Source organism: Onthophagus taurus, chromosome 6 (genome assembly GCF_036711975.1).
Source record: "Onthophagus taurus isolate NC chromosome 6, IU_Otau_3.0, whole genome shotgun sequence".
Classification (NCBI taxonomy): Eukaryota; Metazoa; Arthropoda; class Insecta; order Coleoptera; family Scarabaeidae; genus Onthophagus; species Onthophagus taurus.
Window position 1 is genome coordinate 22,907,772 of NC_091971.1, and position 26,507 is coordinate 22,934,278.

Below are 26,507 nucleotides of genomic sequence, written 5' to 3' on the forward strand. Positions count from 1 at the left end.
TCATAGCAATATCAGTATCAACTTATTTTCAATTTAGCTTAGTTGACTGTAAATGGCTGTGAAATAAGATTCAAGTTTCCTTTTTTTTTATTTACCGTTTTGTTTAATACATTTTCGGGCATTCTTTATTACACGTTTTGCAGCTTTTAGAATTGTTCTTCTATCAATGTATCTTATAACGTTTGTAATGCTGTTGTGATGTTCGATCAAGTTCCGTATCTCCTTTTATAAACTTCGTCCTTGCCATAACACCAAAAGTAAAAATGGGCCAACGTATTGGACCATTGTTTGCTATCCACTTATTTTGAAAAAGCCTTTTTAGTAACACTCTCACTTCGCGAAACTGATGGGGAGGAGCTCCATCTTGTTGGAAATACATTCGCCTACGTGTCTCTAAATTGACATCGTCTAAATATGTTTCTAGAAATTCCGACAATATATCTCCTTCCTGTCAATGTGCCTTCATAGAAAATTGGCCCAATTATTTCACTCCTTATTAGACCACTCCACACATTAATACTAAATTGTATTTGAGGATTTCTGGGATGAACAATAAATAAACATTCACGAGACCAATAGTGCATATTTTTAAGATTAAACATTCTTCTATTTGAAAATTTGGCTTCATCGGGCCACAAAATGCATCTTAAAAAGTTCACATTTTGCCTACACATATCTGCGATCCATAGACAAACGATTAGCCTCCTTTCAGTGTCACCAGGTACTAATATTTGCACTGGTCGGTACTTATTGGGCACAAATTTATATTTTTACAGAATTATCAAAATAATGTAAACCCTAGAGTGCAGATAATGCAAGCTAACTGCAGCGGTGGGTTCTGATGGTATCTCAATCTGGATGATTGACTTGTGTACCCCTTTTCTCATTCCTTATATTACTCACGTAATAAACGCTGCTATTCATCAATCAGTTTTTCCGGATGCCTGGAAGATGGCTGAAGTAATTGCGTTACCTAAAGTATCTTCTCCTTCTGCCCTAAGGGATTTTAGACCGATCAGTATCCTACCAGTAATGTCAAAAATTTTAGAGAGAGTCTTGGAAAAGCAACTTAGTTTCAGCTGCGCAACAGCTTTATTGAACCTTACTGATGATGTATTTACTTCTAGAGAGGCCGGGCAAGCCGCACTTTTGTTATCGTTGGACTTCACCAAAGCATTTGATACAATAAATCATAATATACTTGCATCTAAACTTAATTATTTTGGTCTTGGAAATCAAGCAGCAATTTTGATAAAGTCTTTTTTGTCGGACAGGTCTCAGGTTGTGAAGATTAATGGTCAAGTGTCGAGCGCTCTGTCTGTTACTCGTGGAGTCCCTCAGTGGTCCATTTTGGGGCCACTATTGTTCTCTATTTATACATCTGATTTTGTCCAGGTTCTTGAGGATTCGCAGATTCACTTGTATGCAGACGATACACAGCTTCTGCTGAATTTTAATCCAAATAATTGGGTTGATGCCTGCATAAAATTTAACTCAGATATAGCATTATTTTCTGATGTTGCGAAACGCCATGAACTTGTACTAAATCCATTTAAGTCTTCTGTTCTTCTGTTTTGCGGTAGTGTCACAAGGAGAGCGATTAAGCCTTTGATATCCGGTCAATTGGTGGTGGATGGCGAACCTCTTACTGTTTCTGATGATATAAAAATTTTAGGAGTCACATTGGATCATCAGTTGAGGTTTGAGGAGCATGTGGCCAGGTGCTTGAGGGGTGGGTATGGCGCCCTGCGTCTCTTGTATGCCCATAGGGATGTCTTAAGTAAAAAATTAAAAATTATGCTGTGTGATAGCTTGGTTCTAAGCAAATTAAATCACTGCGACGTTGTTTATGGTCCAAATTTAACGGAGGGGAGTGGGCGTCGTATCCAGAACCTCCAGAACGGTTGTCTGAGATTTATTTACGGAATTCGTAAATATGACTATATTAGTCATAAGTTGGCAGAGAATGGGTGGTTGAACATGAAGAACAGACGTAAACTGCATGCAACTTGCGTTTTTTATAAAATTATTAAAAGTCAGCGGCCTCCTTACTTGCTGCAACGCCTATCTTTCAGAAGCGATGTCCATAACATTAATATAAGGAGGAAAGATGTATTGACGGTACCACGCCGCGCCTCGCACCGATCCTTTTCCTACCAGATAGCTAAAACGTACAATGATCTACCGGTGAACCTTATAGGATTGAACTGTATTTCGTTCAAGAGTAAATTAAAATCCTCCCTCCTGCTTGAGTCATCATGATTTTTTTTAATTATATTCTGAGTTACTAATGTATCGCTTTATACTGGCATGTCGTCGTATTTTGTTATTTTTTTTTTTTCATTTTGTTATTAGTATTGTTAAAAACATTCTCATTTTTGCTTTGTATATATATTTTCTATATATTCTGGATTAAGTGGAAGAGCAGTTGGTTAATAACCAAACTGAACTTCGTCCAGAAAATAAGTGTATTTTCTAAGAGTGTATTATTATTTTCTTTCCTTTTTTTGCGACTTATTAATAAAGGCATTATTATTATTATTATTATTAATTCTCCATATTGTACATAATTTTAAACCACTGTCTTTTGCTAATTCTCTGACTGAATTATTTTTGTACGTTTTGAAATATGCCAAAACATTGACTTATGTTTCTTCATTTATACATAGTAAATTGGTTTTGAGTTCGGGTTGGAAATCTTTAGTATAACCTAAGAAAATACCGTTTGTCTGGTTGATCACGTTCTGGGTACATTTCATTTCTCAACACTAAATAAGTTCCTAACATGTCGCATTTTTCTAAATGAGTCAATACCATCTTTTAATATTAATAACTTAACTAATAGGATATTCTGAGTAAATGAGGAATATTCAATTTTTTTAATTAACTTCAAATCAATAATAATTTAACATTAGCTTGCTGTCTAAGTCACCATCATGTCACCATCTCGAATGGGTTAACTTACAATGACATATCGAATGATTTTTTTGTTTTGTTTCTAAATATACACAGCCAACTAGTCTAAAAGGAAAAAATAGTTTCAGAGCACTAATTCAATATGATCTGATACGTTGGTTAAATAATCGTACATTTAATGTAGATTATTTTCTTAATTTTTCTGCTTAAGTAAAATAAAAAAGTAAATTCGAATTTTATTTCACAGCCATTTACAGTCAACTAGATATTGTTTATGACCTTTTTTGATGCACTAGGAGAAAAACAAATGAGTCTTAACAAATAAAGCACCATGGTTTACTCCTGAAATAAAAGAGCTATGTGTACAATAGAAAAAGCATACATAAAATACCTTCGGAACAATAACCAATAAATCTGAACACTATACAAAAATGAACGAAATAAAGTCAATACCAGGATAAGAGAAATAAACAAAAGATATTAAAGAAATTCTTAGAAATAAAATGATACAAAGATAACAGAGAAACCGAACAGCCACTGAGTGAGAAATATGAAGAATGAGACGCAAATATAGAACTAATACGGAGGATGATAACAGACATTCTAAATCAATTTAAAAATCAGAAAAGCCCAGGATCTAATGAGATAACAAATTAAATGCTGAAATATGGAGGAAAAAACTTAGAAAAAGAAATATTAAAACTCTTCAGAAGCATCATAATCGTGCAGCAAATACCAAACGAATCGAAAACTGAAATTATCGCAAAATAACGCTTCTTAATAGCACGCTTAAATCATGTACAAAAACAATCCTAGAAGAACAGGTCCATTATGGGTGCAATCTTCATTAACAAGCAATTAGCGAAAAATCGTTGGAGTTTAATATATCAGAAAAAAAGCCCTTGATCGAGCTTGCCTAATGGCCATTATAGAAATAATGAGAGAAAAGGAAGTGAGGTAAAAATTGATAAAACTAATCCACGATATTAACAGCCACTACAGAACGGTTATTAACACTGACAAAACCAAATATGTAGCAACATCTAAAGCACTGGTAAGATGCAAGTGGAGATCCACCAGAAGATCATCGAATAAATAAATCAATTTAAATATTTGAAAACAAATAACAAAATCTGGAAATTTGTATAGTAAAGTCCGGGAAAAAATAATAGAAGCGCCCCAAATCTAAGGCTGCTTAAGAGATATTGTATACAAGAATATATGACTTAAAACAAAAACTAAAATAAGATTCTACAAATCAGCAATAAGTCTCATAACAACACAAGCGATTGAAACACAACCTCCAACATAGAGCAAATGATGCGAACAGTCGAAATGAAAATTATAAGAAGCGTTAATTGAAAAACACTACATGACAGAGTCAGAAATAAGCTACGATAACAAAGCAATGTACAAGACGTGGAAAAAATGGATAAGAAACCAATGAAAACGTGAAATATAAAATAACCCTACCGAAAAAAGAAATTAAGTTAGACCATCAAAACGCTAAAAAGAATGTTAGACATCTATATCTGAAGAGGTATAGGAAGAAAATAAACCAGGTCTACCAACTACGCGCAGAAATAAAAAAGAAAAAGACTTTCAATATATGATATTCTTCGCTATACCTCCACATCAATAGGTAATAATTAAACATATTTAGAATCCTTATAATTTATCCAGATCAACATACGATAATAAACCATTGTATCTAACAATAAGTATATTATCATGTACCATCATCCATTGTAACTATTGTAGTCCACTGTGTCATACAGCATTGTAATTAAACAGATTAATCACTCATCGATATAATTTGTGTAGTGCCCTCTTTTCTCTTAAGATATTTTCTATTCTGCACTCATTCCAAGCAAACTCTTCAAACAGTTATAAATTTTTATATGTTTAAAAAAAGCTTTACTGTTAATTTATTATCGTTTATTAGTTTAAATTCACAAAGTTCACTTGTCTGGCTAAATATGGCTTGTACGGCTACGATTAGACTACGGCCATCTACAGTCTATCCCAAAATTTTAATTGAACTATAAACTAAACTAGAATTATAACATAATTGCAACATCCATTACAAAATTGGTACTACCTTGAGAGTTGACAAATCCATCAGCTTAAAATCTTTTTTTATAATTATGGCAGAAAGTTTTAAAATTTATAAAAAGTGCTGAATATTTGATAGTTGGCGAATATTAACTTTGGAAAATAATAACGAATTGCGCCCAAGAATTTTTTGTTAGATACTCCATAACAGTCTTGGAAACAAAACCCAAACTCTGTCAATATCATCCGTAGCATCACTAACACTCTTATTTCTTACTAACGACTTTCAATATCACGTCGTCGTCAGCAAGATAACAACACGGGATAAAATTGTAATCACGGAAAATTCGAACGCTAGAATTTGTAATGAACCGTTAGCAGGTACAACCCAAAGATTTAACGAAGAAACTGTTAAGGACAATAGAGATTTGCTAAAAATGTTCTGCGTAGCAAATAATATGAGAATCAATAACACCTTTGAACAATATAGAGTATAAATAATCGTGTCAAAATACAATGAAGCAACAATCTGGGATAGATTACATCATCACTAATAGAACGATTACACCACAGATAATACTCGATGTGAGAATACGTAATGCAGCCAACATAAGAAGTTATTCATTTTGCAAAGTACCAATTTGCAAAATAAGAATAGATATCTCCCATTCATCAAAGCTAAAACCACTATATATACACGAAGTCAATGTTGAGTCTCTGGAAAATGATTGTGGCAAAACAGGTAGATTATATTATAGATTATTATAGATTAATGCAAAAGATAAAGCAGAACCCAATCAACCCGGAAGAAGATGTACAATGGAAATCCCGAAAAGAAAACGTCACGAACGCAGTTATGGAAGCACTAAGAAAAAAACAAATGAGCCTTAACAAATAAAGCACTATGATTTACTCCTGAAATGAAAGAGCTATGTGAAAAAACGGAAAAAGCATACATCAAATACCTTCGGAACAAAAACCAATAAAACTGACACTATACAAAAAAGAACGAAATAAAGTCAACACCAGTATAAGAGAAATAAAGAAAAGAGATTGGGAACAATTCACAACACAAATGAGATGAACATGTACGGAAACTAAAGGATAGTATGGGACATTCTAAGAAATAAAATGATACAAAGATAACAAAGAACAGCCACTGATTGAGAAATATGAAAAATAAGACGCAAATATAGAACTAACACGGAGCATGATCAAAGCGCAGGACCTGATGAGATAACAAATTAAATGCGGAAATATGGAGGAAAAACTTGGAAAAAGGATATGGAGGAGAAAGAAATATTAAAACTCTTCGGAAGTATCATAAGCGTGCAGAAAATGCCAAACGAATCGAAAACCAGCGTAACGATCCCAATTGTCAAAAAGAACCAAAAAACAACCACGAACAATTATCGCGAAATAACGCTTCTTAATAGCTCGCTTAAAGCATTTAGAAAAACAATCCTAGAAGAACAGATCCATTATCGATGCAATCTTCATTAACAAGCAATTAGCGAAAAATCGTTGGAGTTTAATAAATCAGAAAAAAAGCCCTTGATCAAGCTTGCCTAATGGCCATTATAGAAATAATGAGAGAAAAGGAAGTGAGGTAAAAATTGATAAAACTAACCCACGATATTAACATCCGGAGCAGTTATTAACACCGACAAAAGCAAATACGTAGCAACATCCAAAGCACTGGTAAGGTGTAAGTGGAGATCGACCAGAAAATCATTGAATAAATGAATCAGTTTAAATACTTGAAAACTGATATAACAAGATCTGGAAATCTGTATAGTGAAGTCCGGGAAGATATAATAAAAGCGCCCCAAATCTAAGGCTGTTTAAGAGACATTGTATGCAAGAATTTAAAATAAAAACTAAAATAAGATTCTACAAATCAGCAATAAGTCCCATAATAACACACGCGATTGAAACACGATCTCCAACATAGAGCAAATGATGCGAACAGTCGAAATGAAAATTATAAGAAGCGTTAATTGAAAAACACTACATGACAGAGTCAGAAATAATCTATGATAACAAAGCAACGTACAAGACGTGGAAAAAATGGATAAGGAACCAAAGAAAAAGTGCCATATAAAATAATCCTACCGAAAGAAGAAATTAGGTTAGACCATCAAAACACTAAAAAGAATGTTAGACATCTATATCTGAAGAGGTATAGGAAGAAAACAAACCAAGTCTACCAAATACGCGCAGAAATAAAGAAGGAAAAGATTTTGAATATCTGAGAGATTTCATTCGTCAATATTCTTCGCTACATCTCCACATCTATAGATAATAATTAAACATATTTAGAACAGATCCATTGTAATCCTGTCATACAGCATTGTAATTAATCACATTAACTTATCGATATAATTTGGGTAGAGCCCTCTTTTATCGTAAGATATTTTCTATTCTGCAATACTATTCATTTGCCGTAGTATATTCTTTTTATTAGGCTATTTAAATGTTTTACTGGTCATTATCATAATTATTTATTATCGTTTCAAACCAGTGTGTTTTTCTTATGAGGGCCTTTTCTTGAACAACGAAAAATGGCATATTTTCTCGTATGTTTTTCTTATACTCCTCAACTCATTCATGATTTTCGACCAATCTCATGTTGCTAATCAAAAAGCAACATTACCAGCTTTTTTGATTTGCAACTCATTGAATACCTCCTTATTGTTAAATTTTGAACATGACCAAGTATAATCTGGTCCTTACTTTTTTCGAATCATGGCACTTGGTCCTGACAGCACCAAATTTACTAAGTTCGCTTGTCTGGCTAAATATGGTTTGTACGCCTACCATTAGCATGACACAAGGCGCAAACTTTGTTATACTTCTTTGTAGTGCTGGGCAAAGTATCGATACTTGACGATGGTATTGATACCTACCTCGGTATCGATACTCGATATCCGCAAAGCATCGGTATCGAAAGTATCGAAGTATCGAAAATATTTTTTATACAGCCTGTCCCGCAACGATTGTATAATACTGCATCAGCGTATTTTCTGATCGAAAATAAACAAAAACAGCCTAATAAACATAGGTCCGGAAATGATTTCAAAGATTTAGTTTCATAAGTTAATATTGTTAACATCATGAATTTCAATTTGTTTTTATAATAATTAAGTGGTTACTATGATTGCGATAAGTTGTCTAATAAAAAAAAATAATAATTCTTTGGGAAATTATTATTTTACTATTTAATTTAATAAAACTATTAAGTATGGCTCCTATTAATTACTGCAAGGAAGAGATGGAGGATTGACTAATAGTCACACCTTTAGCAGACTATTTCTTAGTTTAAAAGAAACGGGAAGCGTAACCCACATACATTCCACGGAGAGACATTACACAAGGCCGGTGGAATTAGAAAAAGCAGTTCTGAGAAGAATTGATGAAAATGCCTCAACCACCATTAGCAGAATTTCGGCACAAGAAAACAACCGTTCACTGCATTTTAGGGAGCAGTTGCTTTATCTTTATCATTACAACACCGTTCAAGCTCTAACAGAAAATTATGACGAAAAAAGAGAGATTTTTTGTAGGTGGGCCATACAAGAAGAGGTAGTAAACGTCGACTTTCCCATAAACATTGTATTTAGGGATAAAGCAACATTTACTCAAAGTGGAATTTTTAATATTCATAATGCGCACGTTGGGAGTGATAAAAATCCCCACGCAATACTAGAAACTCATCAGCAGTGGCGATTCAGTGTTAATGTATAGGCTGGAGTTATAGGTGATCAGTTAGTAGATCAATTTTTTCTTCCAAAGAAATTGACAGCCGATGCTTACATACATTTTTAGCAAAATGAGCTTACAGAGGTTTGATGAATTACCTCAACAAATTCTAGAAGATTGCTATTTTATGCACGATGGAACACCAGCACATTATGTAAGCGCTCCTCGAGCATACTTAAATAACAGATTTGGCAATAAGTGGATTGGCCGAGGAGGTCCTGTCCCGTGCAATAAAACAAATTCCCGGTATCTTTGAACGTATTAGAAGTTCATTTAAAAAACGTATCCGTTTGTGTTTAGATTGAACATTTATTATGACATGAATCTTTTCCAATTTGTTAAATAGCCGCTGTTTTTATGCTGGTTGAACGATTTTCTTCGACAATCTTTGTTGCTTGTTTTGTTAAATTATTAAGGAACTGTATTAATTAACTTAATATTATCTTGTCATTTATTAAACTTTATCTTAACCATCGTAACCATGGTAATCATATAATTACTGCAACTAAATCGTTACAATTAATGATGTTAACAATAGGTCAACTTATGAAACTAAAACTTTGAATATCTCGAAAATGGTCCATTTTCGGACCTATGTTTATTAGACTTTTTTGTCTATTTTCGATCAGAGAATACGTTGATGCAGTATTGTACAATCGTTGCGGGACACGCTGTATAATAACATCGAAACAACGCATCTATTGAAGAAACATACAGCAATAGTCTTTCTGGACATCAATAAAGCATTCGACAGGGTGTGGCACAAAGGATTAATTTACAAAATGAACCTACTCAACGTGGATATTATATAAATCATAGACGACTTCCTAAAACACCAACAAATTAAAATCCAAATAAATAATACATGTTCTAATCCGTTTTCTCCTTTGCAAGGTGTTCCCCAAGGCTCTCCTTTATCACCCACGCTAGTAGAGGCATAAAATTGTACTAGAAACGTTCACGTTCACGAGGCATTCAATCCAGGTTTTACCTGCTCTGTAGTGTTGTAAAAGTTCCGAACATGCAAGCGGGGTAATGTGATTTATGGCCAAGATGACTGAATCACAAAGAAAAATTAAGAAAATAAATAAGTATAAGCAATCCATTTACTTTACACAATTCCTGTAGTAAATGAAAATAATTACTAATAATTACTGTATTACTTTGGTAATACAGTGGAACGATAAGTCGAACCTCATAAGAAATGAAAATAATATATTTATAGTAAGTTATATACAGGGTGAGACAGAAAGAATGGGAATCCAAATACCGGAGACACTAGACACCAAAATATGACGATTTAACCTAACATGTCTTATACAAATGTCGGTGATTTTTAATACTATAGATATTAATAATACAGGGTGTTGAAAGTTAAATTTTTATTTCGAAATTTCTTGATAATTTTGAAGGTTTTTGTACTATTAACATAAAATTTGGTAGTTAGATGTTTTCGAGTATGACAAATACGAATTTGATATTTGTTGAGATATCAAGTCATGACTATTTTGTCAGTTAAGGTATGGTGAATTAGAACCAGAAATCTGAAGGAGTTTTCAATTCTGCACAAAAAAGGTACTCTTGCTTACATTGTCTAAGTCTACTGGTTTCCAAGTTATCTGCTTTTAATTGTTTCAAAGTAATTTTAAGGTTAACATTTAAAATCAATAACACACAGTAACTATAGCAATTAGTAACGATAATAATCGATAACAATAATAATTAATTAATAACAATAGAATATTTTGACCATTTTCAAAAATCCAGTGGACTTAAATCTGGATTTCTCACTATTAAAAAACTCATTATGTCGTGGCATTTTCAAATTGGTAATAACTTTACTGTTGGTAAAAATGATTATTGCACACGGAAATTAAATCAATGTTGACAATTAACAGGCAATTGTCGAAACATAACCGGAAAAATAGCCCAACTTTACTTATGTTAAAAAATAAATATTTTAGAAGAAAAAATACATTTAAAAGTAAATAATTCGAAAACCGATAGACTTAGACAACTTCAATAAGAGTACCTTTTTTATGTAAAATTGAATGCTCTTTGTGATTTCCAGCTCTTATTGGTCGTAGCTGTCGAGCCAAAAAACTTATGATTTGATTTATCAAACGAGGAGCGTGTATCTAACGCCCTCTACGAGCAATAACAAAACAAGTTTCAAATTTGTATTTCTCATGCTCGAAAACATAAAACCACCAAATTTTATGGTCATAGTACAAAAACCTTCAAAATTATCAAGAAATTTCGAAATAAGAATTTAACTTTCAACACCCCATGCCTCGAAAACCACTGACATTTGTATAAGAGATGTTACGTTAAATCATCATATTTTGGTGTCTAGTATCTCCGAGAATTTTATAAGGTCCATTATACCATCAAATATTATCAGTATTTTGTATAATACCCATTATTCTCTATGCAACATTGCAATCTGGTGGACATCGAATTTACTAACTCTTTCGCATACATCCTTACCGTGAAACAATTCCCACACAACTGTAATGTTGCGGCGCAGATTACTTATATATTAATCCTATTCAGGTAATGTTTTCTCGTTGGGCGGAACTGCAATATCATGGAAACCCAGGAAACAAAGAACGGTACCTACATCATCTGCTGAGGCGGAATTCGTTGCAATTTCTGAAGCTGCAAAAGAATCCATTTTTAAACAATTTCTTAGAAGAATTGGGATATTATGATCTCGTTGGCAGAAGATAGCAAGAGTGTACAATGTATGATTAAATATAATGGAAACTTACATAGTAGAACAAAACATATTGACATTCGCTATCATTTCACAAGAGATTTGGTAAATTCTAAATCAAACTAATGAAATGATAGCAGACATGTTAACCAAAGATCTATCACCAATTAAATTGAAGAGTTGTTCAAGTGGAATGGGACTTTCGATGTTGAGGGGGGAGTGTTGAGGATCAACATTCTCAAGTAGTAGTCTATGAATGTTTTTGGTTACTATGATAATAGTTGTAGTCGTAAAACAAGTTGTATTGATTAAAGTAACTAAAAGAAAAAGTGTTCATACAAATCTGCGTTTTTCTGCATTTAAATCCTATCAATTCTTTATCACAACATCAACCAAAATTCCCCATATATCCTTACAGAACAAGGCAAGCTGGAACACTCAGAAGATATTAAATATCTAGGAATATCTCTGGACAAACGACTACGACTAAAAAAACATTTCAAGGAAAAGCAACTAGAAATAATTGAAAGAGCTAAACACTTCCGCTGCTTAACCTTCAAGAACAAAGGAATTTCGACAAAGACAGCAGTACACAATTATAAAAGCATATGTAGACCGTTGATTGAATACGGGCACATACTAACTACTAACGTACCTAAACAAATGCTGGACATTATAAACAAAAGTGAAAGAAAAGGGCTAAGACTAATAACAAAAATACGCCACCCTAACAACCCACTACACAACATACGCAACGAAGTTTTATACGAACGAACAATCATTACTCCCATTACAGACAGGCTCAAAATTTTAAGACAAAAGTTTTCTGACAAACCATTGAATAGACAAATTATGAACAATATGTGTATAAATAACAAAAGAAGTTTATTTGAAAAACTATTTGGATCAGAAGAAGGCTCCCCATAAATTTAAACATGTACTAAATAAAACGTAATTCTTTTTATTTTATTATAAAATCATTACACCATTCCCTCCTTTAACTATTTATTTCTAAATCATTACAAACGACGTTTCGGGACTATTCCCATCATCAGGTTTAGTAATTTTTGTCATCTAAAGAAACAACAATTCAATGATTTACGTAACTACAATTATTTTACAATAAAAACATTTATTACACCTTAACCACAATATTTAGAATATGATTCTTACCAAAAACTTTTTTCAATTTTATCATTGATCGTCTTTTAATTTCTACCCATCTCATCACGCTTACACATGATTCCTTGACAAAACCAATAATGAAAATAATTAAAGGTAAGGCTAAATTAATATACCTTAATTAATATACCTTACGAATGCGAAAAAGTTAGAATTGTTACCAAAACATATATGTCAACACATACAAAAGATAGATAACATTTTTTAAACGAATTTACAACAAATAATAAAATTGTATATGAAATGTTTGGTAGTATGATCTTAAATGTAGAAATTAAACAGACTTGTTGGTTAATAAATAAACTCAATAATTATATTGGGAAGTTATTATGAAAAAGGGGAAGTTTTTCAAATAATGAAAACAATATAAAAATGATCGTAGATAAATATAGTAAAATTGAAGCTCAAAGTGTTATACAGAAGTTGTTTAAAAATAGCAAAGTCAAAACTAACAAAATTAAATTACCGAATTTTTTAAGTTATGGTACTAATAAAGATTATAGTCGTGTACAGTATTCGTATGATGAATTACATAAGACAAATAGAGTAATAAACTTAAGAAACAAATACCAACAAACATATTGAACCTTTTGTCATTGGGAGATAATTTCAGTTTCCTAACAACCAAATTTAAAAGAAAGTTATAATAGAACTGATTGCGGATGTAGAAAGAATTTTTACTAGATAACCATATAAATGCAACAAGAAATAATATAGTTAATGAAATAACTAATTTTTTATATAAACATAAAAAAGAAAAGCACATAAACAAATTTGCAGGTTCAAATTTGCGGGGATGTACAATCTTTCAAAAAATTCTTATCAAATAACAAAGACATAATAGTAATAAAATCAGATAAAACTAAACAATTAATCATACTTTATAAAAAACAATATAATAAGAAAATGTCCACTTTATTAAATGATAAAAATACTTATAAAACAATTAGGACAGATCCTGGACCAAACTTAGTAGACAAAACTAATGACTATTTGAAAAAATTTGAAAAAATGAAATATATAGATAAAAATCTTAAATTACAATTAGCCCCAACGCATTACACCCCTAGGATACATGCACTGCTCAAAATACATAAAGATGATAAACCTTTGAAACCTATAATAAATAATATCAATGAACCTACCAATTAATTAGCAAAGTTCTTGAATAAATCATTAAATTTCTTAAATTCATTAAATGAATATGACGTCAAAAGCGTTTGGGAATTAAAGGAGAAAGTAAAGTCATTAAATATAGAAGATTTGAATGATATTGATGTTTACTAATATACCATTACATAAAATGATCGAATTATTGGAACAAAATTATATAACATATTGAAGAGCACACCCTAATTAAAAATAAAAAAGTATTTATTGATAGCATAAAGTTATGCACCTTTAATAATTATTTCATATATAATGAAATATATTATAGACAAATCTTTGGATTACCAATGGGGTCGAGTTTAAGTGTAAATTTAAGCGGGATAGTTTTAAATCATTTATTAAACACACAGTTGAATAAAAGACAAATAAAACCTTTGTTGATAACGAAGTATATATTATGTAGATGATCTATTGATTATCTTGCCTAAGGGACAATATTTTCAGTTATTGAACGTTTTTAATGATTATAACGATAGATTAAAATTCACGGTGGAAATACCGAAACAATCACAAATAAGTTTTTTGGATATGTCAATAATCATCGACGAGGATAATAACATAATAAAGACGAAATGGTATAAAAAAGATATAAGTAGTGATAGATTATTGAATTACCACAGTAATCATCCAAAATCACAAATTATAAACACGATGAACAATTATATATATATATATAGAGAAATAAAATTGACAGATAAACCATTTTTGAAAGAAATAAAACAAAAAATATATATTTTGTTAAATAATTTTTATCCCAAACACTTGATTAATAACTCATGGTTTATAATACTAAATAATATAGATGGATTGAAAGTCAAAACCAATAATATATCCCCACAAGATGATCAACAAAGGGCAAAGAATACAAATACAGAAAATGTAAAAGGAGATATAAATAAATAGAATAAACCAACTATTAGACAATCCCTAATTACACAATTCATACCTAGACAAACTAATACAAGGCAGAATGTTCCAGAAAGCGATCTTAGTACTCAGGGAAATATTAACAATAAAAGCACTCATAATAATAAAGAATTATGTAAAATTAAATTTATACCAACATTAACAAATAAGGTAACGAATGGGTTTAAGAGGTATGAAATATCCGAAATAAAATTTGCTAAATATAATAACAAAATTGGCACCTTAATATCAAATATGAAGGATAAAATCAAGACATTAGATAGAGTAGATACCGTATATCAATTAAACTGCACTAACTACAATAAAATTTACATAGGAGAATCTAAACAACAAAAATATGATACTAAACAAATAAAAACGCAATGAAATCACTTATCTAACTCTCTTAAAAGACCAAAATATCATCGCAGAGTTCTCTGAAGCAAAGAATCTCATTCCTTCTACTAAAAAAATACTAAAAATTGTAGACCAAGAAATTAGCGACGAATTGAATTCACAGAAACTATCGCCTAGATTATGCAAAAGAATAATTTCAAAAGCCACTAACAGCGTTGATTCGTATCAAAGGCTACTCCAAGAGGATTTTTTTTATAAAAACTGTCATTTCCCAGTTTACGAGAGCCGTCCTCCACCAATTCCAATTCCATGCAGTAAATGCCATAATTTGGTCACACAACCGATAAATGTAATGTTCCAGTAAAATGCTCCAAATGCTTGGGTCCGCACAGCACCACCAAATGTACCTCCCAACTACCAGAGAAGTGTAGGTCCTGTGGCATTGAAGGCCATAGTGCCTGGTCTATGATATGCAAAAAACGACCCAAAGCACCTATACAAGGCGTTCCCAATGTTAGAATTAAATCGGCTAACAAAAAACCAGACGAAATCATGAACAAAACCACCAAAGAAAGCATTCATAATCCTGTTACGATCCACGATCAAATTATCGACACTTATCTCACAAAAATCAACTCTCCCAAGCCGCGGGAGCGACAAGAGCTTTTAAATGCCCTAAAACGTAGATTCATTGAGCATCATCAAATTGACACAATCGTTGCTTTTTCGGTAAGCTACATGTATATAATCATGATTGACCTAAAAGACGCAAATAAACCTTCATCTACCAAACCGATCCACGGCACCCAAACCATAATTTTGCAAGATCAGCAATGACCGAGATAAAGTTACTGTATACAAACATTAACAGCTATGTCCTAAAAAAACACCTAATTGGAAACTATATTTCTGTAAACCGCATTCAGGGTGCGATGTTCGTTGAAACTAAAGCCAAATCGCTAATTAACTTCAGGGATTGGACAATGATCCAAGAACTGGGAAATATTGTGAACAGGGGTGTCAGAGGCGGAGCGGTGGTTATGGACGATCCTGCATTACAAATTGGAAAAGCTAATGCTCCCAGAATAAATTCTCCACTAAACAACGCCCTCCATTTTACTTTTATGATTGGCACAGAAAGAGTACATATATTGTTGGTTTATATACATCCTTTTAGTAAGATAGAAGAAACAATATTTAACATGGCTGCATGGTACGACAATTGTCTAATAATCGGTGACTTTAACCCAAACGCAGCCAAAAACAGACACATCAACCAATTTGTGACTATGTCAAATTTTGTGCGCATCACAACACCTCCGACGTTTGTCATGGAAAATAATCCCAACTCCAAGCCTGATTTAATCTTCTGCACAAACAACATAAGACCGCTCATCACGTCTGTTAATGTCATTCCTGATCTGTGCTCTGACCATCTGGGTCTTGTGATCTGTATTAATTCAACCACTCAATACCTAAAGTAGCTCCTACTCTGATCAAAAGCTATAAACTTTGTAATATGGAAAGAGTGAACGCAGGAATAAAGGAATATGTAAGATCTAACCCTGTTGTTACACCCGAGTCTATCGCAACCTTTAATAAACGCTTGCTTAATTTGGTGGATGAAGCGAGCCCTTCCAACATCAAGAAACATTACAATTTTTCTCTGCCACCATTTATTCTCCGTTTGATTAAGGAAAAGAGACGACTCTACCGCGATTTTAGATCCTATGAGGAACCTGCTCTGAAAAGAATGTTCAACGAGCTTAATAAAAATATCCAAAAACTAGTGCAGCAATTCCGAAGCGAAAAATACATGCATGCCTGTGACAAAATCAACAGAAGCAAGGGTAAAAACTACTGGCAAGAAGTCTGCAAACTTTCGAAGTACTAAAAGTCGCCAGAAACCCAGGAGCTTATTGACCCTATGGATGGCTGCTCACACTCTAGCCCGGAAAAAATAGTAAACATCCACGCTGAATACCTTGAGAGTACCTTGACCCTCACAACAAAAACACAGTAGACAATTGGTACCAACACGCCTTTCTCAATTCGTCCGAAACACCTCAAGATGCTCTCATGCAGGAAGAAGAATACTTCACACTACTTAACAGAGGAACCAACACAGCCCCTGGATACGACAACATCTCAAGGGAAATCTTAAGGAAGCTGGATCTTGATATCCACGCCTACATAAGAAAAGTTTACAACTATTGCCTTACCACCCAGCATTTCCCATAAGATTGGAAGACCTCTATTATCATATGCATCCCCAAGAAAGATTCTTCTCTATCCGATCCTGCGAACTACCGTCCTATCTCATTGCTACAGTAATGGGGAAGCTTTTCGAGGTACACTTGAAGAACAAGCTGTTCGATGTTGTTGCAAGGAAGATTCCGTCATACCAATTTGGATTCCAACAAGGTAGATCTACATCTCATCCCTTGGCAGTGCTTGTCTCAAACTTGCAAGTCGCACGTTACCAAAAACAACAATCCGCCGCAGTCTTCCTGGATGTTCGGAAGGCATTCGACTTCGTATGGCACAGAGGTCTACTGTACAAGCTAGCTATGTTGAAAATCCCATCTTATCTTCTTAACCTGCTAAAAAAATTTCTTTCAGACCGCTCCCTCATTGGTTAAAGTGAAAAACTACTACTCTCACAGTTTCACCGCTCAACAAGGTCTCCCTCAAAGCTCTCCCATCTCGCCAGCACTGTACAACGTCTACTGCCATGACATCTTCAACGACAACCCAGACGTCTTCGATCCGATGTCTTACGCCCTACTTTATGCCGATGATACTACTCTCGTCGCACATGTTGTAGACATTCCATCATCAATCCTAAGGCTGCAGACGCTGATCCAAAACATAGAGGAATGGTACCGAAAATGGCGTGTCCTGATAAATCCTTCCAAACCCCAATTCTTCATCCCCTTCCTCCCTATTCGCGTTGCTCCTCCCACAATAATAATTCAATCTTCTCCTATCACAGCTTCACCTACTTGCAACTACCTCGGCATTACCTTGGATAGAACCCTTAAATTCTCTGCCCACGCCATCAAAGTAAAAATGAAAGTCAAAAACCGCGCCAAACACTTCCGCTCACTCTCATATAGATGCCGAGGAATATCCACCAAGTGCGCTACTCACATATACACCTCAATATGCCGACCTATTATCGAATATGCCTCATTAATCATGAAGCGCCGTATCACTCGTATTAGACACCCTCACAACCCACTTTTCAACCCTTCCAACGAACTCCTTTACGACCTTACAAAGACTCAGGTCTATAGCCCTTTTGGACTCACTTTTATATTTGTTCTATATATATGTATTTTTTTTTCTCCTATTTGTTATAGTTATTTTTTCATATAAGTCCAAATAAATATTGTTTTCTTCTTCTACGATACTAAACAAATAAAAACGCAAAACAAAACGGCTCTATGCCAACATTCGGTAACTTTAACTCACAAATTTGATTTTAAAAATACCAAAATATTAACAGCAAACAAAAACACTAATAAGGAAAAACTTGGAATTAATTTTCATGACAAAAAACGTTAATAACACTGTTAACTTTAAAACTGACGTAGGACGAATAGGGGCGCATTATGCAGATATTTTAAATAAATTGATTATATAATAGAGTGAGGGAGATGGAGACTGGTTTCCAACAAATAATTAAATTGAAATTTGACCTTGTTGAGAAATTTTCAAAAAGACGTGATGTGTAAGCGTGATGCGATGGGTAGAAATTAAAAGACGATCAATGATAAAATTGAAAAAGTTTTTGGTAAGAATCATATTCTTCATATTGTGTAGGTGCAATAAATATTTTTATTGTAAAATAATTGTAGTTACAAAAATCATTAAATTGTTGTTTCTTTAATAGTCCCGAAGCGTCGTTTGTAATGATTTAGAAATAAATAGTTAAAGGAGGGAATGGTGTAATGATTTTATAATAAAATAATAAAAGAAAACCTCCACATGTCATACAAAAAATTATAGATAATTCTTTTTAATAAAATGTAATTTACGTTTTTAGGCGAAAAGAGCTACTACGGTAGGTCGATAACCAGTAAATAATAATACTTTATTAAATCACGTGGGCTTCATGAGTAGATGTGACAAGTCAGTACATAGAACAACAAAGATAAAATACAACAGCAAATTATACAATCTATTAAGAACTAATATAAGTAAGAATACAGAGTCCAGGAGATACCGTTTTACATCTTGTTTAAATTTCTTAGGACACTCCTGATATCTGATCGAACGGCGTAATCTATTATAAATTTTAGGTAAGTCATAAAAGGGACATCTTTCAAATGTGGTGGTGACATGTTGAGAGAGAACTAGGTTATCTCCACCACGGGTATTATATTTGTGAGTGGACATTACAAAACGGCTCATATTAGTCCTCACATAAAGCAAAGACTTAAATAAATAGATGGATGGGAAGGTGAGTATCGAATGTCTCCTGAAAACTTCCCTACATGATTCCCTGCCATTTAAATCGAACAGTAATCTAATTATGCGCTTCTGTGTCACAAATACCCCACACCAGTATATTGTAGGAAATAGCAGAGTAACACAATGCACAATACATACTTAGTAGCGAAGTTACATTCAAACTTTTTTTCAATTTCAAAATTGCATAATAGGCTGAGTTCATTTTCTTGCACACAGTTTCTATGTGATTAACAAAAGAGAGTTTAGCATCTAACACCAAACCAAGAAATCGCGTGTGTTGCGTAAATAAAAATTTATTCCCAAAACTGATCGGCAAGATCATAAAAGCTAATGCACACTGTTTTATCGACATTTAACATAATCCTATTACGCTCACACCATACAGAAAACTTTTTAATAGTTGATGTAATTTTTCAATTCAATATGTTAACGCTTGAGAGTTATATACGTAGTTTGATTGACATATCCACAGAACATTGCCTGAGTATAAACCCAGACAAGTCTGTGGTCATGCTCTTTGGGAGATAAAAAACACGTATGAAGTATGCTAGCTCTTTCTTCGTAAATATTAACAAGAAACCAATAAAGGTCAGTGACACGTCTCGCAACTTGGGTTTAATGCTTGATAGTAATTTAAGATTCCGTGAACATATTACTAGTAAAGTTGGGAAATCGTTTGCTGCTCTGAAAATGATATATGCTAGTAGATATTTGTTGACGACATCAAATAAGATAAGATTATGCGACAGTTTAATACTTAGTAATTTTGATTATGGTAATACTGTATATGTTCGGCAAGAAGTATCTTCGACCGATAACCGTGGGAGGCAAATTTAAAACAATCTATTCGGGGTGAACGGTCAAATAAGCACAGGAACAACTTTTTACAATTTGCTAATATATTTCGGTTGTCGAATTACAACCTTCATCAGAGCGAATTACATTTGCTGTTAAAGAGAAAAAAAATTTCTTAAAATGGTAGAAGTTTTACAAAATAAGTTGAAAAACTTACTTGTTTATGAAGTGGATAAACCAAAAACATTATTGAACACATTACATAGATAATATTACGTTTAATTAAATTAAAACTTGGAATTAAAAGTTAAAATCATTGAGACGAACGAGATACACGTTAAAATTTTACTTTAGTTTTTTATTTTTTTTTGATTCTGAAATTCTAGTTTTATTTGAACAAAACTGGAACAATACGCCCAGCGCATGCGTTAAAATATAAAGAGAAAACTGTAATTGAAATTCAAAATTTAAAATTTAAATTGATGATAAAAGTTAACATAACTAAATTTCAAGTAACCCCAGCGATACAATTCACAATCTGCACACAAATTTAGATTGTTTAAATTAAATAACATTTTACTCTCTACCAACATCTTAAATACAACAACAAACACAACTGAACAGATTGTTAAATATCGTAAAATTCCTTACGTAAATGAACTTACGGGTAAAATTAAAAAAGTCTTTAAGAATATTGACAACATCAAAGTTGTGGGTTGTTACGATAACAAATTACAAAAATATTTCACTAAAGTCAAGGACAGCACTGATCCACTATTAAAATCAGGTGTTATCTATTGCATTTCGTGTGGGGAATGCAATGGCAAATATATTGAGCAAACCAATCAGTGGCTAAAAAGTAGGATTTCGAAACACGCGATTGTAGGTTATTAAAAACCTCCTGTGCTCTATCACAACATACCACAGACACAGGACATAAATTTGACTTTGATAATGTCAAAGTTTTGGACGTTGAAAAGAACTATCATAACAGAAACCTCTTAGAAGTTCTTTACATTAACTACACTGATGACAGTGATGACTCAATTAACTTCAAAACGGATACACAATCCTTAAGCAACATTTATGCTTACATCATTTCTAATGACAAAAGCAAGAATAGGCTGGCCCCCTAGACATTTTGTTTTTTCCGTTTACATAAAATTTTCCTACACTTAATGTTTAACTTTTCAACAAATTAATATTTTAAAAATGTATAATTTTTAGTTTATGGAGGCTTTGGTATATTTTATTATAAAAATTGTGACATCATTCCCTCCTTTATTTCTAAAACTCCAATTATAACGACGTTTCGGGAAATGTTCCCATCATCAGGTTAATAATACTCTTATCTAAAGAAACACGAATTACTAAATTAAAAATAACATAATTACTATTACAAACATAAAAAACAATCTCCATACACTTAACTCACAAAAGATTTTTTGTTTAGTTTATAGAATATGATTCTTACCTAAGACTATTATCAATTTTTATCACTAATTATTTCTTAAATTTATTCCGATACATCTTATCATGTTTACGAATCAAGTCTAAGAGAAATTTTTTTCTGTTTTCTCTCCCATATTCTATTATATCACTAATTTATTTAAAATATCCGCATAATGTGCCCCTATTCTTCCTACATCGGTTTTAAAATTAACTGTTTTATTATTATTTTTTGTTATGAAGATTGACTCTAAATTTTTCCTTATTTGTATGTTTTTATTTGTTGTTAATATCTTAGGATTATCGAAATCAAACTTATGACTTAAAGTTACAGAATGTTGGCACAAAGCTGTTTTGTTTTGAATTTTTATTTGTTTAGTATCGTATTTGTGTTGTTGTATTCATTTTTTAAGATGTTGTTTTGATTCCCCTATATATATATTATTACAATCAATGCAATTTAATTGGTATATAGTATCTACTTTATCTAAAGTTTTGATTTTGTCCTTCATGTTTGATATTAAGGTGCCGATTTTGTTGTTATTGTACTTAGCGAATTTTATTTCGGATATTTCATACTTTTTAAAGATGTTCGTTATTTTATTTGTTAGTGCTGGTATATATTTGATTTTACAAAATTCTTTATTATGAGTACTTTTGCTATTAATTCCTTGAGTACTAACATCGTTTTCCTGACAAATCTGCTCTATATTACTTTGTCATGATGTCACAATTTTTATAATAAAATATTTTAAAAATGTTATTTAATTTAAACAATATAAATTTGTGTGCAGACTGTGAATTGTATCGCTGGGGTTACTTGAAATTTAGTTATGTTAACTTTTATCATCAATTTAAATTTTAAATTTTGAATTTCAATTACAGTTTTCTCTTTATTATTTTAACGCATGCGCTGGGCGTATTGTTCCAGTTTTGTTCAAATAAAACTAGAATTTCAGAATCAAAAAAAAAAGAAAAAAATTCGTAAAATTCGTTCGTCTCAATGATTTTAACTTTTAATTCCAAGTTTTAATTTAATTAAACGTAATAATATCTTTGTAATGTGTTCAATAATGTTTTTGGTTTATCCACTTCATAAACAAGTAAGTTTTTCAACTTATTTTGTAAAACTTCTACCATTTTAAGAAATTTTTTTTCTCTTTAACAGCAAATGTAATTCGCTCTGATGAAGGTTGTAATTCGACAACCGAAATATATTAGCAAATTGTAAAAAGTTGTTCCTGTGCTTATTTGACCGTTCACCCCGAATACTGTATATGATCCTTGTCTTGATTCCTGTTTACGAATGATTTATAAACTTAGACGAAGAGAACATGTTTCTCATATGTTACAGGTTGCTGGCTGGTTAAACATGGCTAATAGAAGAAAGTTTAGATTGCTTACTTTTTATCATAAACCACGTTATTTAAGTGATAAGGTAAGGTTCAGAACGGATATCCACAATCTAAATGTTAGAAATAAGGGTCTAATTTCTCCTCCGCAGCATGCAACAGCACTATTTCAAAGATCATTTACTTTCACCCTCCCGAAGCTTTACAATCCCCTGCCGGGAACTTTGAAATCGGCACCACCAGCTGTATTTGCACGCAACTTGAGATCTATTTTATTCAATGAACAGACTTTGTTCTGATGAGTGAGCACTATAATTAAAATTTTAACGTAAGATGTAGGCAAGATAAGAAAAGGGAATATTTTTGAGAATTAAATTCCCTTTCTGATAGGCTAAAAAAGCATGGTGCGTTCCATTTAAAATTTTCTACTTTCTCGCCATTGAAAATGGAGAAACAATAATTCAATTTTTGACCACTCTGTATAAGATACTCCGATACAACAAATGAAAATCTATTTGACAGCATCTGAAGAATAATCATACCAATTTAGACCTTTTTTGAATGAACGTTGGCTGAGATGTGGGGTTTTAAACAGCATGGTGAAATTTGCCAAAAAAAAATTTAGAACCAAAATAACTCGAAAACGAAAAACGCTATGTACCAATAACTTTTATCAAAGTTAACCTATTTTTTTTACGTACAATTAAATGGTGTAATAAAAACTATAGCATTCTATTTAAAATAACGAAGTTATGGTGTACTTCCAGTAGAGCGGAAGTGGCAGAAATCTTGAAAATATTTTAGATTGAAAGTTCCGAATGAACAACCCATGCTACCAAAATTTCAAAATTGTACGAATAGTGGAACCTGAAAAAGTTCTAACGAACCAGTTACGTGCGACACTCTGTAGTTAAAGATTTATTTATAGAAACCTTACATCGAAGTAAACTATATAACCAATTTAGTTTAAACAATTTTGTATTTCGCTATCCTTCACGATTTAATAGCGTTGTATAAAATTTTGTATTTATCCAATTCTAAGCACCTAAATTATATGAAAAAAATAGAATGTGACCTCAAGTAAATTAGTACTTCCGGTTGCCATATTTGATCCAAAAGTTCACAAAGTCTTTAGCATATAGTCCTATAGCCACATACCAAGTTTCAAAAAATTATCTCAACCCAAACTGTGTTAAAATATTTTTGTTCGGGTTTTTTTGAATTTAGACCACTGTGAGACGCCAACTTATATCCAGGCAAATTGAGAACACAAGCATTAAGATTAGCCCAATGATATTTTCTCTCTCTCTCTAATAACGAATAGCACCCAAGAATTTTTTGTTCCGATAAAACTAAAAACTTTATTTAAAAACTGATTTTTTTCTGTAAATAAAAAACATTTTTTTTTTAGTTAATTAAACAAATTTTGCACTTAAAGGTGAAATGTGTTTATTATCACTCTACCGGTTTCGCTCCTTTCGGAGCATCTTCAGGAGTTCCTAAAGTTATTAATTTTACAACACTTTCTATTATTATATAATTTTACATTTTAACTTACGTCAATTTTTTTGAACAACTAAACATGTATGTGATACTTTATTGAATTAATTCACTATTAAAATGTTAATCTCTAAACATGTGCTATCATACATCACTTTTTATTATATTTTAGGTTATGTTGAAACTGTCAATGGTATATTTTCTATTTTAATGTTGGTAATCTGTCAAATGTGATTGTCGTGTATTGAATTTAAACTTTCTTGTTTTGAATAGGTTGATTTTCAACAGGTTAAAATGAGGTATTACAACATAAACATATTAACTCCCTACATCAAACACACTGAAAAATATAATGGTACAGAGAGAGCAGCTATTTTTAGAGTTCGGGAGGTTTTCGTGGAGGTGTGTATGGTCGTTTGAGATAGGTATATAGTGGTCTTCTTGTAGGTATAATTTGTTCGTTTAGGCATGTTACATCAGGGCAGTTGTTGAGGAATTTATTAATTTCATAGTTTTCCATTATTTCTAAATAGTAACTTTTATTGATATGATGAAGGATTCTGGAATTTTTATCTTCGTTAAATTCATGTTTTGAGTTAAATGTTAAGTGATTTCCGAAGTTGGAGTTATTTTTGTGTTTATGTTCTCTTATTCTTTTTCTAAGGCTCCTGCCTGTTTCTCCAATGTACGCTGCTTTACAAGTGTCGCACTCTAGTATGTAGAGGGTGGGCAAATTTGGGTGTTATTATAGGCTATCTCAGAAACTATAAGAGATACGAAAAAAGTAGGTGCTATGTCCCGGTCTCTTTTTTCGAGACTAATTCAATCTCGCAAACATCAAACCTCTATCTTCTTTTGTTTTTAAGTTATAGCCAAAAAGTCAAATTTTCGTGATTTCAAAAAATGCTCATATTTCGTTTATTTTTCAAATTAGAGGAATAGGGTTGATACGTTCTTAAGACACTTTTTTAAGTCGAATATACTGCCGTTGAAAAGTTTTAAATATACTTGATGATTTTTTAATACAACACAAAGTTGTGTTTTTTTAAATACAAACTATACTTGATTGTGATGTTAAAGAAAAGAGCATATTTTTAGCTTTTCAATGATGTATCGCATGTATGGTGTATTTGCAGAAAATAAGCGTTAATTTTCAATTCGAAAATAGTAAGCGCTAATGTTCAAAATTTTGATTATAGTAGGCGGGTTCGGACAGTAAATACTACCTAGTGGTTATAATATATGGTTTTGCACGAATATGACAGAATAAAGTTGGTTTTGTACCATTATTCAGGATAAGTTGGTTTTGTACCAACGAATAAAAACTTTGAATAGTTAATTTAAATTTCTCAGCATCTTATCCGTAACTTTGTTCGCCAATAAAAAATGATTAGCAAGTAAAGTTTCTACTCAACTTACTGGTTGTAAGATTAGAACAGTTCGGTATCAATGAATGAAATATTCGGTAGTATTTTCCCAGTTTTCCCCAAACATAAGAAGTTTTTTGATATCAGCAATCTTTTCTTTTGAAATTGGGTGAGATAGAGGAAAATTAGGAATCATAAACTGGGAGCGAACTTTCCATTGAAACACCGTTTGAATGGGGATATGAAGACTTATGTATCATCTTCAAAGCGGACTCCAATATATTCTATATTTAATTTTATCGTTTTATTTAAAGATAATGCAGAACTTCTTAAACGGGAAACTCATTTCGCAAAATTCATGAATGAAATGACAAGTAAACTCATGTTGCTGTAGTAAGTAAGTAATATTTAGTGTTTTCCTCGCCTACTATAATTAAAAATCTTAAATATTTAAAAAATTGAAAAATAACGCTTATTTTCTGCAGAAACATCATGCGT

The 26,507-nt window shown here is 32.2% G+C and overlaps 1 protein-coding gene and 2 long non-coding RNA genes across 3 annotated transcripts in view; all 3 read right to left on the reverse strand.

The window, feature by feature from the left end:
- Nucleotides 1-26,507, reverse strand: part of LOC111415113 (adhesion G protein-coupled receptor E2-like) — a 295,725-nt gene that overhangs the window by 264,284 nt on the left and 4,934 nt on the right. The window lies entirely within an intron of this gene.
- LOC139430290 (uncharacterized) lies at nt 21,603-21,845 on the reverse strand. The gene is made up of 2 exons (XR_011640753.1): nt 21,816-21,845; nt 21,603-21,693 (listed from the first exon to the last, which is right to left on the reverse strand). It is a non-coding gene; the product is annotated as an uncharacterized lncRNA (long non-coding RNA).
- Nucleotides 24,575-25,577, reverse strand: LOC111418567 (uncharacterized). The gene is made up of 2 exons (XR_002706845.2): nt 24,701-25,577; nt 24,575-24,641 (listed from the first exon to the last, which is right to left on the reverse strand). It is a non-coding gene; the product is annotated as an uncharacterized lncRNA (long non-coding RNA).